Source organism: Triticum dicoccoides, chromosome 1A (assembly GCF_002162155.2).
Source record: "Triticum dicoccoides isolate Atlit2015 ecotype Zavitan chromosome 1A, WEW_v2.0, whole genome shotgun sequence".
NCBI classification, from domain to species: domain Eukaryota; kingdom Viridiplantae; phylum Streptophyta; class Magnoliopsida; order Poales; family Poaceae; genus Triticum; species Triticum dicoccoides.
The window spans coordinates 211724016-211739396 of NC_041380.1; the positions used below are offsets into that span (position 1 = coordinate 211724016).

Below are 15381 nucleotides of genomic sequence, written 5' to 3' on the forward strand. Positions count from 1 at the left end.
TTGTTCTTCTTTGTTGTATTCTTTCTTTAAATTTGTTCAACTTTTCAAGGTTCATTGGTTTCACTCGTTTGTCAAAGAAGCAACGTAGTTTTACCTCTTCTCTTTCTCTTCCGTTTTCCCTCTGGTGCCATTCTAGATCTCGGGACGAGATCCTCTCGTAGTGGTGGAGTGTTGTGACGCCTCGAGACCGATGTGCCAGGTGTCTTCCAGTTATTCGCTGTTGTTCCCATGTCATTTGCTTGCGTGTTGCATTTCATCATGTCATCATGTACATTGCATCATCATGTTTTCAAAACTTGCATCCGTCCGGGTTCTCCCCGTTCCTTCCGTTGTCCGTTCTGAGTCCAGACACACTTGCACGCGCCCGCGGCAGGTCCGTAATATTATTTCATAAGTGGCCAGAAAATGTTCTAAGAATGGGATGAGAGTTGGTGTGTGGTCTTGTTATGTTGTAGGTAGGCTGCCTGCCAAGTTTCATCGCATTCGGAGTTCGTTTGATAGCCCAACCGTTAAACTATAGCGGCATTATAGCCGGTCTAACGTCGGACGTTTTCGGTCTCCGGAAACAGTCGCCGGGTCTCTCTCTCTCCCCTCTTCTCTCAGTCCAAACCGCTCTCCATAGTCCTCCTAGGCCCATGCCTACCCCTCTCTCGGTTATGCCCACGGCCCTCCTCGCGCGCGTGTCCAAAAGTTGTCCCGGACCCGACCCGGGCTGTCGCTACCGTTGTGTCCGGATCATCCCCTAACGTCTACAAAACATCTCCATTTTGTTAATTGGGATCCCTAACTATTTTATTCGTGACCGTCTGATTGCGATCGTAGGGATAAGGTAGCCCCTAACCTAAATCCCCTGCTATATATATAGGTCCAACCCTAAAATCTAGGGACTTTGTCCCGCCGAGCCGCCGCCACCTACCGTATCTTCCTCGGGATCCAGATCCAATCCGCTTCCTCCCCGATCCAAAAGCCCCTCCTCGCTTTCACCACCACACCAACCAGAGCCCCCTGCTCCCTGTCTCCTTCTCCCCGCCCCCGATGGCCAACCAGCGCCCGAGCCAACTGCCCATCGCCGCCGCTAGCGACCTCAACCACCACCACCAAAGCCTCCAGGTCCGGCTGTCACCGGCAGCTACAACCAACAGATGAGCGCCGCCCCTCTTTTATTTCTTCCCTCGTTCTTCCTCCTCCTCTCCTTTTCCTGCTATCCCTCCCGAGCTCACCTCTCTCTCTCCCTCCCGTTCTGCAGGAAGCCACCTCCTGACGTTCTCCTCTCAAGCCCGGCGCCGCCGTGACGGATACCCTCGCCGAGCTCCATCAAGTCCGCCGCCCGCTGCGTCTTCCCGATGAACCTCGGTCGACCTCTGCATCGCCTGGAGCCGCCGCGGCCAAGTCCCTCGATCCCCGAACGGAGCCCATCTCCTTGTTGTTCCCGGCGCTGTCGCGCACCTACTCCCGCTGCTTCGAGGACGAGAAGGACCAGCGACCAATGCCCGAGTCCGCTCCCCTGCCGGTGCATCCCGCCTCCATTCCGGCGCCGAGAATGGAACCCTCGGCGTCGGATCCACGCCCGCGCCCTGTTCCTGGTCGCCTCCACCTGGATCCACCCCATCCTCGTCGCCGGGAGAGGCTAGCGCCAGGTCCTCTGCCTCCTGCGTCCTCTGCTTCCAGGACGAGTGCAGCGTGCCTCGTTCCGCCCGCGTTGACCGCAGCCTACTCTAGCGAGGCCCAGCGCACCCTTCGCGACCCACCCCGCCTCATCCACCGAACTGGGCCAGGGCCCAAAGTGAGCAGCGCCCAACCCCCTCTCCTGTTCCTGTTGGGCCAGGAAGTTTCGTCCCGTTGTTTTTCCCCATTGCTGCGAATTTAGCTATTTTTTACAGGATTGCTGTTTTACAGAAAAGCCCTTGTTGATCATGCATTTAATAACTTCACAATCGTGCATCAGATCGAAATAAATTATATATTAAAGTTGCTTAGATTTTTGTCTAGTTTAATAATATGCAACTTTCATGCATGTTTGAAATGTTTAAAATGCTGTTTGTGTAACTTTGTCCATATGCCATGCTAAAATGGTTTAATTCTTAACTAAATAACCGTAGCACGGTTTCTAATAAACTTTATATGTAAATGGGGTAGGAAAATGCCTAGTTTAACATGGTGGCATCACTTTGCATGTTTAACAACTCTAAAATTGTGTTTAGGGCAGAACAGTACCAAACCTAATATATGCATATGGGGATTTACCGGAATTGTTGTCCGTTGCTTCCGGCCTCATTTAAACTTGCCTAGTTAGGTAGTTTTATTATGCTTCACCCTCTTGCCATGTTAATCAACATTTAATCTTGTTGCGTACATAACCGAGAGAGAACTAAATAAGTCATGTGGTGTTTTCTTCAATATGCAACTCCGTTGCATATTGAGCTCCACTTAAGTTGTAGTGTTGTTTGTTGCACTTTGCCATGCCATGCCATGTATCATTAAACTGGACATGCATCATACTTGGTTGTGCATCATGCCATGTCCATGTGTTGTTTATTTACTATGTTGTGTGCTTCTTTCCGTTGTTGCTTCTTCGGGTTGGTTCCGATAACGTTGCGTTTGTGAGGAACCGTTCGACAACGTCCGTTTGTCTTCTTCATGGACTCGTTCTTCTTCCTTGTGGGATCTCAGGCAAGATGACCATACCCTCGAAATCACTTCTATCTTTGCTTGCTAGTTTCTCGCTCTTTTGCTATGCCTATGCTGCGATACCTACCACTTGCTTATCATGCCTCCTATATTGTTGAACCCAGCCTCTAACCCACCATGTCCTTGCAAACCGTTGTTTGGCTATGTTACCACTTTGCTCAGCCCCTCTTATAGCATTGTTAGTTGCAGGTGAAGATTGGAGTTTGTTCCTTGTTAGAACATGGATATTCTTGTTGGGATATCACAATATCTCTTATTTAATTAATGCATCTATATACTTGGTAAAGGGTGGAAGGCTCGGCCTTATGCCTGGTGTTTTGTTCCACTCTTGCCGCCCTAGTTTCCGTCATATCGGTGTTATGTTCCCAGATTTTGCGTTCCTTATGCGGTTGGGTTATAATGGGAACCCGTTGACAGTTCGCCTTGAATAAAACTCCTCCAGCAATGCCCAACATTGGTTTTACCATTCGCCACCTAGCCTCTTTTTCCTTTGGGTTCTGCAGACTCAAGGGTCATCTTTATTTTAACCCCCCCGGGCCAGTGCTCCTCTGAGTGTTGGTCTGAACTGGGCAGCCTGCGGGGGCCACCTCGGGGCAACTTGAGGGTTGGTTTTACTCGTAGCTTGACCTATCTGAGTGTGCCCTGAGAACGAGATATGTGCAGCTCCTATCGGGATTTGTCGGCACATTCGGGCGGTGTTGCTGGACTTGTTTTACCATTGTCGAGGAAGTCTTGTAATCTGGATGCCGACTCTGATCAGAATGTCTTGGGAGAAGGAATATCCTTCGCTGACCGTGAGAGCTTGTGATGGGCTAAGTTGGGACACCCTACAGGGATTTGAACTTTCGAAAGCCGCGCCCGTGGTTATGGACAGATGGGAATTTGTTAATGTCCGGTTGTAGAAAACCTGAAGTTGATCTTAATTAAAGTACATCAACCGTGTGTGTAACCATGATGGTCTCTTTCCGGCGAAGTCCGGGAAGTGAACACGGTGTTGGAGTAATGCTTGACGTAGGTTGCTCTAGGATCACTTCTTGATCATAGTTGTTCGACCGTGCTTTTGCCTTCTCTTCTCGCTCTCTTTTGCGTATGTTAGCCACCATATATGCTAGTCGCTTGCTGCAGCTCCACCTCATACCTTTTACCCTTCCTACAAGCTTAAATAGTCTCGATCGCGAGGGTGTGAGATTGCTGAGTCCCCGTGACTCACAGATACTTCCAAAACTAGCTTGCAGGTGCCGAGGATACCGTGCAGATGATGCAACCGAGCTCAAGGAGGAGCTCATGGAAGATCTTGTCCTTTGTGTTGTTTCGTTCTAGTTGATCAGTAGTGGAGCCCAGTTGGGACGATCGGGGATCTGTGTAGCTTTTGGGGTAGTCTTCTTTTATTTTGGTTCCGTAGTCGGACCCTGATTGTATCTGGTTGATGTAATGCTTTATTCATGTATTGTGTGAAGTGGCGATTGTAAGCCAACTATGTATCTCTTTCCCTTATGTATTACATGGGTTGTGTGAAGATTACCTCACTTGCGACATTGCTTTCAATGCGGTTATGCCTCTAAGTCGTGCTTCGACACGTGGGAGATATAGCCGCATCGAGGGCGTTATAGGGTGCTGGCAGGCCGGCCCACTCGGGCGCTGGATGGATCGCCCCTATCGATCCCACTGGATCGAGGCAGGGACGGGCACGGTCAGCGGGCGCGTTCTGCTCGCTCGATTCTGAAGAAATAGGAACAACAGTAGGCGCAGCGAGACTTGCAGCGTCGGTGGACCTCCGGGAAGAAGATGGCGGTGACTGGGCGGAACTATGGGCGAGTAGCGGCAACGCGGCGGCGGAATCCGGCCAGGAAGGGCCTGGAGGCGGCGGATCCGGCGGAACTGAAGGCGGGATGCTCGCTGGCGAGGTCGGACATCAGCGGGAAGACGCGAGGCGAGGCCGCGGTCTTGGCGCAGAGGAGGCGCGTGGCTGCACTTGCAGGGGAGCGGTGGCGCAAAGACGAGTCCGTCCCACGTGACAAGTGGGGTGCAGGCGCGGCGGCACTGCCGGAAGAGAGGCAGACGACAGGGAGGTGTTCATGGTGATGGTAGAGACTGCACAAGGGCATCGGCCCTGACCTCGGGCGCTGTGAAGAAAGAGAACAAAGGGCGACGAACATGAGAGAAAATAGAGAGATTGAAAGGGAAGGAGAAGAAGGGAACGGGCCAGGGGAAGCGGCCTGATGGTTTAGGTCCCTGGTGGTGGTGCTCCGGTGGCAGCGAACTCTAGTGAGGCGAGCTGTGGGAGGAGAGCACGGGAGGGGCTCCAAGAGAATGTCCTCTTCTCTCGGACGAGAGGAGGCAGAAGAGAGCGATTGTTGGTTGGTAGCTGAAATCGAGGAGGAGGGGATCGGTGGCTGGTTCGAGTGGATCGAGGGGAGGATATGGTTGGGCCTTTGCTGAAAACAAGGGAGATGGTCGGCTCGGCTGGATCGGAAGGGATCCCGAGGAAAAACAAAGTGGCGGCTGGGCGAGGGAAAGGAGGAAGGGACAAGCTAGGAATAGGGTTTAGGATAATATATATAGCGAGGGGATTAGGGTAGGGTTAACTAGACCCTCCGATTTAGATCTGGCGGTCGAGAAAAATAGGTTAGGAAGTCTAATAAACAAAACGGAGATGTTTTGTAGACGTTTGGGGATGATCCGGACACAGCGGTAATGACTGTCCGGGTCGGGTCCGGGACAGATTTCGGACGCGCGCGGGAGGAGGTCCGCAGACTGACGAGAGAGGTTAGGTAGGGCCTGGCGGTGAGAGGTAGACTGTATAGACGGTCTCGAGCTGAGAGAAGAGAAGAGAGAGAGGCCCTGCGACTGTTTCCGGAGACCGAAAACGTCCGACGTTAGACCGGCTATATTGCCGCTATAGTTAAACGTTGGGGCGTCAAACAAACTCCGAATGCGATGAAACTTGACAGGCGGTCTATGTACACTATAATAAGACCACACACCAACTTTCATCCCATTCTGAGAACATTTTCCGGCCACTTATAAAATATTATTTCGGACATGCCGCGAGCGCGTGCGAGTGTGGTTGGGCTCAGAACGGACAACAGACGGAACTGAGGGAACCCAGACGGATGCAAGTTTTGAGAACATGATGATGCAATGCGGATGATGACATGGAAAGATGCAACACGCAAGCAAAGACAAGGCAAACAAGAGCAACCCATCATCTACTTATTACTTCCCAATGCCTTCCTCTAGGCCCAAATAATGGTGAAGTGTTATGTAGTCAACGTTCACATAACACCACTAGAGGCTAGACAACATACATCTTATCAAAATATCAAACGAATACCAAATTTACATGACTACTCATAGCAAAACTTCTCCCTTGTCCTCAGGAACGAACGTAATTACTCGCAAAGCATATTCATGTTCATAATTAGAGGGGTAATAATATGCATATAGCATCTGAACATACGATCTTCCACCAAATAAACAAACTAGCATCAACTACAAGGAGTAATCAACACTACTAGCAACCTACTAGCACCAATCCCGGACTTTGAGACAAGAATTGGATACAAGAGATGAACTAGGGTTTGGAGATGAGATGGTGCTGGTGAAGATCTTGATGGAGATTGCCCTCTCCCGATGAGAGGAGCGTTGGTGATGATGATGGTGATGATTTCCCCCTGCCGAAGGGAAGTATCCCCGGCAGAACAGCTCTGCCGGAGCTCTAGATTGGATCCGCCAAGGTTCCTCCTCGTGGCGGCGGAGTCTCGTCCCGAAAAGTTCCTCTCTATTTTTTTCTCATCGAAAGACCTCACATAGGAGAAGATGGGCGTCGGAGAGCCACTAGGGGGCCCACGAGGTAGGGGGGCGCCCCCCACCCTCGTGAGCAGGGTGTGGGCCCCCTGGCCTTCATATTTTGCGTGGATTTTTCTTTATTTCTTTTAAGACGTTCCGTGGAGTTTCAGGACTTTTGGAGTTGCGCAGAATAGGTCTCTAATATTTGCTCCTTTTCCGGACCAGAATTCCAGCTGCCGACATTCTCCCTCCTTATGTAAACCTTGTAAAATAAGAGAGAATAGCCATAAGTATTGTGACATAAAGTGAAATAACAGTCCATAATGCAATAAATATCGATATAAAAGCATGATGCAAAATGGACGTATCATGGACCGATTCACTAAAATGGCTCATTTCATACCATGCAACAAGATTGACGATGCTTCACATGTTGCAAAGCTCTTTTGTACGGAAATCTTGCGTCTACATTGTAGCGACCCGACCCGAATCGATCAAATCTCTGTGCTTAAGTGTCATCCCTGGATCGGTATGCTGACACACACAGTACTCGAGGATTTATAATAGAGGTAAATCACATGTATAAAGTAACGTAAATACTATTACTTCAATCCAAATAGTGGAAGTAACAACAAGGTAGTGGATTCCCGTCAACACCAACGGTAAAGTTGAGTGTAGAAATCGCAACCCTAACGTATCACTTACTTGTCGTAAGATTCCTGCAACATGAGACGTTGCAACCATGTAGGTCAGTACATTGAATGTACTGGCAAATTCACACCAAAGAGCAATGATGAATAATGGCTATCACTACATGCATATTTGGCTGGTGGAGGCTCTAAGTTTAATTTTGCATAAAGCTAATTTTTCCCTACAACAAAGGAATATTTTTATTTAACTACCAAGTTGGTTAAAAATTATTGAGAAGGTTCCTCCAACTCAATCCCAAAATAATAATTATAACCCCACAAATTAATTAAGTAAACTGATGAGAACAAACCAATCATTCAAGTACCAGATACTCAAGATGTCCATAACCGGGGACACGGCTAATCATGATTAGTTTGTACACTCTACAGAGGTTTGCACACTTTTCCCCACAAGACTCGATCTCCTCCGTTGAATTTCTCGCACTACATGATGTTTGAGAAACGGATGATCGAGACACAGTCTTTCTGAAGCATTAACTCTTTAGTCTGGGTAGACAGTACCACCTACTTTCCACCTACATCTGCTAGCCTACCACTGAAAGAGGTCACACAACATACTCAACTATGCCAGAGCCCATAATGGCTTGTGGCTGCACACGGAAGTTTCTAGCATTAATAATCTTATGATCCCTTTGAGCCTAGGTGGCATTCCATAGGGTGATCACACAGGTACTCCCGGACCCCCTTGGGCAAGCACTGGGTTCTCCAGGTGCCGGGAATACCACTGGGTGCTCCAGGGAGCCCCAACCAATCCACCCAGATGTGTATTAAAGTAGCCACCTTAAGTTAAACCTTAGTTAACAATAACTCTCACAACTTTCATGAATTCTCTCAAACCAAACCACGTATACTAGCATAGCATAGCAGTATAAACATAACGTAGAATTCCTAGGGTTTGAATGAAACTCAATAGGTTCCTACCTCATCAACTACTTCCCAATACCCACATGTTAATCAAATCCTAACCATGCAATGTTTGAGGGTGAAACTAATGCAGGTAAAACTTGGTATGATCAAAGTGTGAACTTGGCTTGTATTGTTGATGAAGATGATTCACACTCATAACTCCTGATAGTTCTACTCGTCACACTCCGTTCATTTTATCGTGAGCAAGCAATTGCATACATAAGCACTCATGCAAAAGAATCGAAGAAAAGACTTCGAAAAACTTCTAAAACAAGCAATTAACTCTTGCAACAGAAAACAATTTCTAACAGTACCAAAATTGGGTGGACTTGGTCTTATCAGAATGTTTAGGTCAAGAGCTTCGATTTGCAAAAAGAATCAACTAAATCAGAGTTATGATCAAAAGAAGTTAGAATATGAATTTGAACAAATTTCGAAATTTGAAAATTTCTAAAAGTTGATGTGACAGGTTCACTGGATAGGTGAGAACAAGACAAAAATATAGGCACTGGTTTTATCTAATTTGGATGAACGAGTAAAAAATTATGGCTATTTGAAAAATGAGGGCCAAGCTGTTTTACGGAAGAAAAATAGCTACGGCTAAAAAAAAAATCTAGGTCTAATGTATAAATACATAGACAAATTGATAATCTAATTATTCTACCATACTAGTTTAGAAATAATAAACTACGGAAGTATAAAAAGAAAAAAAACGAAGAAAGATACCTTTATAAGGTAGAGAAAAGACGACTTCGGAGAGAGGAGACAATTTTCAGAAGTCCCGCCGGAGAGGAGAAAAATATTTTTTTTCTTTAATGAATCTAGTCAAACGAAAATATTGATATAACCCGAATCAGATGATTTTTGGAGCCTCTATGGGTCTATATTTATAGGTGAAAAAAAGTTTAGGGGTCAAAGGCTAGGCAATGTGGGACTAAACATATACGTACGTAGATGAAATTTGAAAAAGATCATGGGCTAAAAGTTCAGGCAGGCCGCGCGGTGTAGTTTTTTTTAAAACAAAATTCGGTCAAATGAAAAAAGGCCGGTCGGGCCTGGCCCATGTAGGAGAGAAGAAAAAAAATGATGGGGCGCCCGATGCCATATGCTGCGCACGTGGGCGACAGTTAGTTCCAGGAGCACACGTGTTTTTTTAATAGAATCAGAAAAGAAAAAACTGAATAACAAAAATTAAATTAAATTGTACATAGGCATATTATATATCAAATTTTTTATAAAAATATTTCCTAAATGATGAACATATTTTTAGTGGCAAATAAATTCCATAAAAAAAAATAAATCAAACAGTGCTACTGCTGCAATCAAACCTCATAAAAATCATTTTAAAAATACCAAAATAAATTCAAATTTATTTCTCTCCAATTTTCTAATGTAGGGAGTCATTTTACCCTAATTTCCATATATTTCATTTTCGGAGAAAAATAATTTCAATAAAATCCAAATAACTCCAAAATGAGAGTAATTTCAAAAGGGACTTTCAATTTGAATCTTTTAAACTCCCAACTCATATTTCATATGATTTGAAGAAGTCATTTTATCTTCTCTCATGAAAATCATTGAGTTTCTTAAAGTTTCTAAATTGAAAAAATATTTCTAAATAAAAATTCAAATATTTTCAAAACCCCTTACATTTATTTAAATGAAAGAAGTCATGTCATCTTCTCTCTAGGGTTTTGTGATGAAAAGAATTTGAATTCATGGAGATCAAAATGCAAAGAGAAAGTTTGGGAAAGTCCTTTTATTCCCTCTCATTTAACTTTCAAAAGTTTCAAATTTCACACAATTGCACTCAAGCAACCACACCACAAATCAAACAATCAATCAAAACTATTTATTTAATATAACATTCCAAAATTTAGAATTTTGGGATGTTACAAGCCTACCACCCTTAAAATGAATCTCGTCCTCGAGATTTGGATCGGCTAGCAAAAAAATAGGTTAGGGTTTGGGGGTCTCCTCAAAATCCATCGATTGTCGCGGGAGGGGGTCTCGGGTGCTACCACCCTTAGAAGCATGATTACAGTTCCATAAAAACTCATATAGTTCCTTCTTTTTGTTGACAGTGTCGATCCTCTCAGATCTTCAGGATAATTTCTTCTCTGGGACCTTCCGGTAGTGGCATCACCTTTTTCCTCAATTCTTGTGTCCTTTCATCTTGGTAAGGTTATTCTGTGACTAGGTCTTCTTTGCTGGCAGGTCTGGCACCAATACTAAACAACTATCGATATCTCATGGTGGTCAACCATTTATGGTTTCTCCTGCAGGAAATGGGTCTAGGTTGAACCTCATCGTATGACCTACGGTTGGCTACAACTGCCTTGTACAAGGGAAAATTGTCATACTATTCTAAGGTTCAAACAAGGTTTTGATCGTCGTCTCTCTACTATGGGCAAGTCACTCAGATTTACCATCCCATACAGCAAGGCGAATAAAAAGAGTAAGTCGGTATGGTGATCAATCCATCCCGCACCCAAATCATTACCTTGTATACGGTTTAGCGAATCTCGTATTCTAACACTCGGTCATCCTCACAAGCATTGCAGAATTTCTCTTGTCCATGAATTGGGTTCGGAAAAAAATCCATTGACTCTGCAAGCCAAAGAAACATCTATCATTCCTTCAAAACTCTCAGGTTTTGCGTTACTCCTATAAGATCGTCTATTGATAAAGTCGTATCTTCTTCCAGGGTTTTTCCTTCAGCAAGAGTGTGCTTGCTTCTTGGCAGGTCCTGGGGCCTGTGGGTTATGGCCCATCTCAACACTTGCAAACCTTGAAATCATCATCGGGCAACTGATCATTATTCCAACATCCAGCTTCCTAGCATTTCTTAAATCCATCCAATTGTAGTGTCTCCCTTCCTTCTATTGGTACCAAACTAAGACGTGATTACTTAGACTCATCACGGCGTTACAATTGCTCCATATTACCAACATTATACCTCCTTTATATTCTAATAGTACTTCATCCCTTCATACTCTTGGTATATCCCACATATCAAGATAAAACTCGTACTTGTTTTGTCCAAAGTCCACTCCGTGGAATATCATAATCCTTTCCAGAGGTCAAGTGTCCTCACAGGGTACTACCACCCTTAAAATGCACAAATATTCCATAGACCATATTTCTCATATCCTCAAAAATGGTCAAAATATTTCTTCATAGAGTAATTACTCATAAAATCCAAATCAGTACCAACCATGCTATCTTTATTGATTCTCAAATTCTTACAATCTCCTGCATTTCCATTACATGCCTCAACTCAACACCTCAAAGAATTGTTCCCACTACTACTACTACTACTACTACTACTACTACTACTACTACTACTACTACTACTACTACTACTACTATATTTCTCATAGACTCAAATATTTAGCACAAGCCTCCTTCTCTTTGGGACAATCTCTAGCAAAGTGCCCTACCTCATTACAACTGAAACATATTACTTCTGACAAGTCTCAAGGTTTCCTTGTGATTTCAAAGCCTCCTTGGGTCCTCGGCTTCGTTTTTGGGCAACCGCTGAAGTGGTGCCCTGACTCCTTGCACCTGAAACACGTGATATGACTCATGTCCTTCCTGGAATCCAATCTATTTCTCTTCATGGATTTTTCCATTCCAATCAGGGCTTCTATTTCTTGTGGGTCATACTCTACTTCCTCTGTCGGGAATTCTACTAGATCTCCATTCAGACAATTCTGGGAGATGTGTCCTTCTTCTCCACATGAATAGCATGACTTGGTGCAGGGTTTAATTGGGTCTGCTTTGGGTGTGTCCTCCACCTCTTCCTTCATCAGTGGTTCTTCTAAAATTTCCATGAGGGCTCCTTTCATTGCTTCTTTCTTCTGTTAGATGGTTCTTTGAACCATGGGGTAAATGTGACACTGAGCAGGGTAGTGGGTAGTCCCTTCACACAAGAAACAATTAATCTGCCTAGTTGGGCATTCTTCATCTGGGTGACTTTCTTCACAATGAGGGCATTCATCCTTATGTTTGTTATGGTGGTGTCCTATTTCTCCACAAAGCTTGCATGCACAAGGTTTCTTCACATCATTTCCGTAAGGCTTCAACTTCTGGGACACAAGACGAGACTTTAGCAGAGGCAACTTAAATTCTTCCCAAGTGGTTACTCCTTGCCATCCATTGATGGTTTGGTACATCCTCCACCAAGTAGCAACACCTCTTTCAAAGCACTGAAGAGCATGTTGGGTCATATCCTTTCCGGCTATAGGGTTATTCTTCATGTGATCATCGCTGTTTTGAATCCATTGGTCCGTCTCCAATTTACTTATCTGCCCCAGAAATATGAGTTCATCTCCATTCATCCTCTATTGGGTCTAGGGTTTCGGGGTGAGATAAGAGAGATAGAGAGGGATACACACAATACAAACAATAGTTTTGAAGAGACAGATTTTATTTGTGGCTGTCAGAAAAACATCAAACAAATGACAGATCACAATTGTTGCATCTAACGTGGGTATATAACAGGGGTTTGGTCTTCTAAAGGATAATAAATCTTCAATGTTGTCAAACTCTTCAGGTCTTGTTCATGTCTCCGATGGCTTCTTCCGATCGTGCTTGTCCTTCTCAAGTTCTTATGACAGATCATCTCTGTTGACGTGAAGTCTCCCATGACGTCCTTTAATATTCCTGGAGTTGTGTTCCAAACTTCTAGGTTTCAACATCCTTGGCATGAACCATGGTCCTACTGTCCTTCAGTTCCCGATGAATCTCCGGTGTCTTGAGGTTTTGCTCCACCATCTTGGCTACTTTCAGCTTCTGGGTCTTGAGTTTTTCATGAAATGCTTCCTTGTCAAATACAGCTTCCTGAAGGTCCATCTTAAAATTCTTGATGTAACACTCCAGATCCTGGTTATACACCATTTAAGGTTAAAACTTCATATTTTGCTGATAGATGCTCCATTAGCCCTTTTGTCATCCAATCCTTCCGACGAAATGCATGCTTAACTCAACACGGTGACAATAGCATAAGCGAGCGATAACCTCATGGATAGCCGTGTTTATGACCATTTCTTTGCCATGAGCTATCATTCCATAGTTGATATCTCCTATATTGGGGATTTCATGACGGCCAAAATCTTGAGTCTTGACGCTCCATGTTTCGGTATTTCTCTAACACACCTTCATCTCAGGTATCGACAACTTCAATAGTCTGACAAATTCCATAAGGCTGGATTATAGGAAAAGTCTTCGTAGTGTTGTCTTTGGTTCAGGGTGAAGCTCTTCATCTAAAATATGTAAGCCATGGGTTCTTCGGTAAAGAAATTCAGAGGGGCACGGGAATAACTTAAGTGGATTCTATTTAGAGCCTTCCAAGTCACTTCACTCTGGGAATTTTTCAGAGCCTTCAATTTCTCCTAGTCTTCGGAGTCTTCAACCATTATAGTTTCCATTATTATAATGCACGGTAAAATCCTCTTCATTGCGAAGTGGTCTTCGTTGTCCGATATCTTGTACTTCTTGAAGTGATCTCATCAGTCGAATCTTCGCGTGGTCAGAAGGGGAAATGGGTATAGTCTAACTAAAAGGGGAAAACATTTGATAAAACACATAAAAGAAGAGAGGTAAAATATCCTTTTAAAAATGAAGTTGTAGAGAAAATATTTCCTATGGGCTTGCCAGTTTCTAGGGGTCACGTCCTACAGTCAACATGTGCTCTGATACCATCTTGTGCGACCCGACCCGAATGGATCAAGTCTCTGCGCTTAACTGTCATCCTTGGATCGGTATGCTGACACACACAGTACTCAAGGATTTATAACAGAGGTAAATCACATGTATAAAGTAACGTAAATACTATTACCTCAATCCAAATAGTGGAAGTAACAACAAGGTTGTGGATTCCCATCAACACCAACGACAAAGTTGAGTGTAGAAATCGTAACCCTAACGTATCACTTACTCGTCGTAATATTCCTGCAACATGAGACGTTGCAGCCATGTAGGTCAGTACATTGAATGTACTGGCAAACTCACACCAAAGAGCAATGATGAATAATGGCTATCAGTACATGCATATCATGATTAGTTCACTGGTTCCACCGAATGCTTGCACCCGCTCGACACCTTTTTCATTGTTTGTTCTGAGGTGGATTCGAACCAGTCTCTCCATTTGGATTTCGAGTCCAAAAGACCTGGCGAAAGAGGATTTTCAGTCCTATGCCCGATGCCAGACAGAACGGGATTTTTCCACTTCACACCCACACAATCGGGATTTGATGAAATAGCTACGTTTTTTTTCTTATTTGATTCGGATACTATCAATCTACTGTCCATCTTTCTCTTTAGTTTCCTCCTTTCTTTCTCCTCAACCTATCTCCATTGGATGGACTTACAAAAGAATAATATCTAATCTCCCCATCGCGGTTAGGATCCCATGAACCAGGAGCGCCAGCACCGGTTCCTCGATCTTCCTACTGGAGGCATGGTCATGGCTTTCATTCATTCATTTCATTCTTTGTTCTGCTGTGGAATCGAACCACTCAAAGGATTTAGAGTCCTTTTACCAACCAGTCAGAACCAATATTTCTCTGTTATATTCTATTTTTTCTTTGTCAGCTAGCACAATTTGGATTTCCAGTCCAATGAGCTAACGCTTTCTTTAGTTTTCTTGCTTGATTTTTATACGATTTTTTGAGCAACTAGCACGAAAGCTGTTGCGCATTAGCGCATCCATTTTCTTGCTCTTTCTTAGGGCTTTGACCATGTCTCTTGAACAATTTTAGTACATATGGCGCAAGACGATTCCACATATATATCGAGGTCGGAATGGGATCAGGTGTTTTCACGTCTCACCGTAGTGCCCGGTTTATCTTGATTGGTGATTGATAAACAAGAAGGAAAATGGAAAAGTGAAAATCTACATGTTTATACCATTGAGGTCCTTAGTTTAGTCAAGTAGGCGAGGGCATTTCCATCATGAAGGATTCAATCAAGCCACAGGTTCCCCTACGACTACCTTGTTACGACTTCACCCCAGTCGAAGACCCCACCGTGGTATGCGCTAATAAGACCACCAAAGGCCTTTTTGGCACTAGTGGTACACAAAAGTCATGGGTGATCATTGGTCTGATGCTTCGGGCGAAACCAATTCCTAGGGTGTGACGGGCGGTGTATACAGGACCCGGGTACATATTCACCGCGGCATGCTGATCCGCGATTACTAGCGATTTCAACTTCATGTTCCCGAGTTGCAGAGAACAATCCAAACTGAGGCAATCTTTCCGGATTCGCTCTGCCTTACAGCCTT

General features: G+C 44.5%; 1 long non-coding RNA gene across 1 annotated transcript in view; it reads left to right on the forward strand.

Moving 5' to 3' along the window:
- Positions 1-12675: 12675 nt before the first annotated feature.
- LOC119278287 overlaps positions 12676-15381 on the forward strand; it is a 7224-nt gene continuing 4518 nt past the window's right edge. The window contains exons 1-2 of the long non-coding RNA XR_005137694.1: positions 12676-12685; positions 13563-13564. This is a non-coding gene — a long non-coding RNA (uncharacterized LOC119278287). The remainder of the gene's footprint in view (positions 12686-13562; positions 13565-15381) is intronic.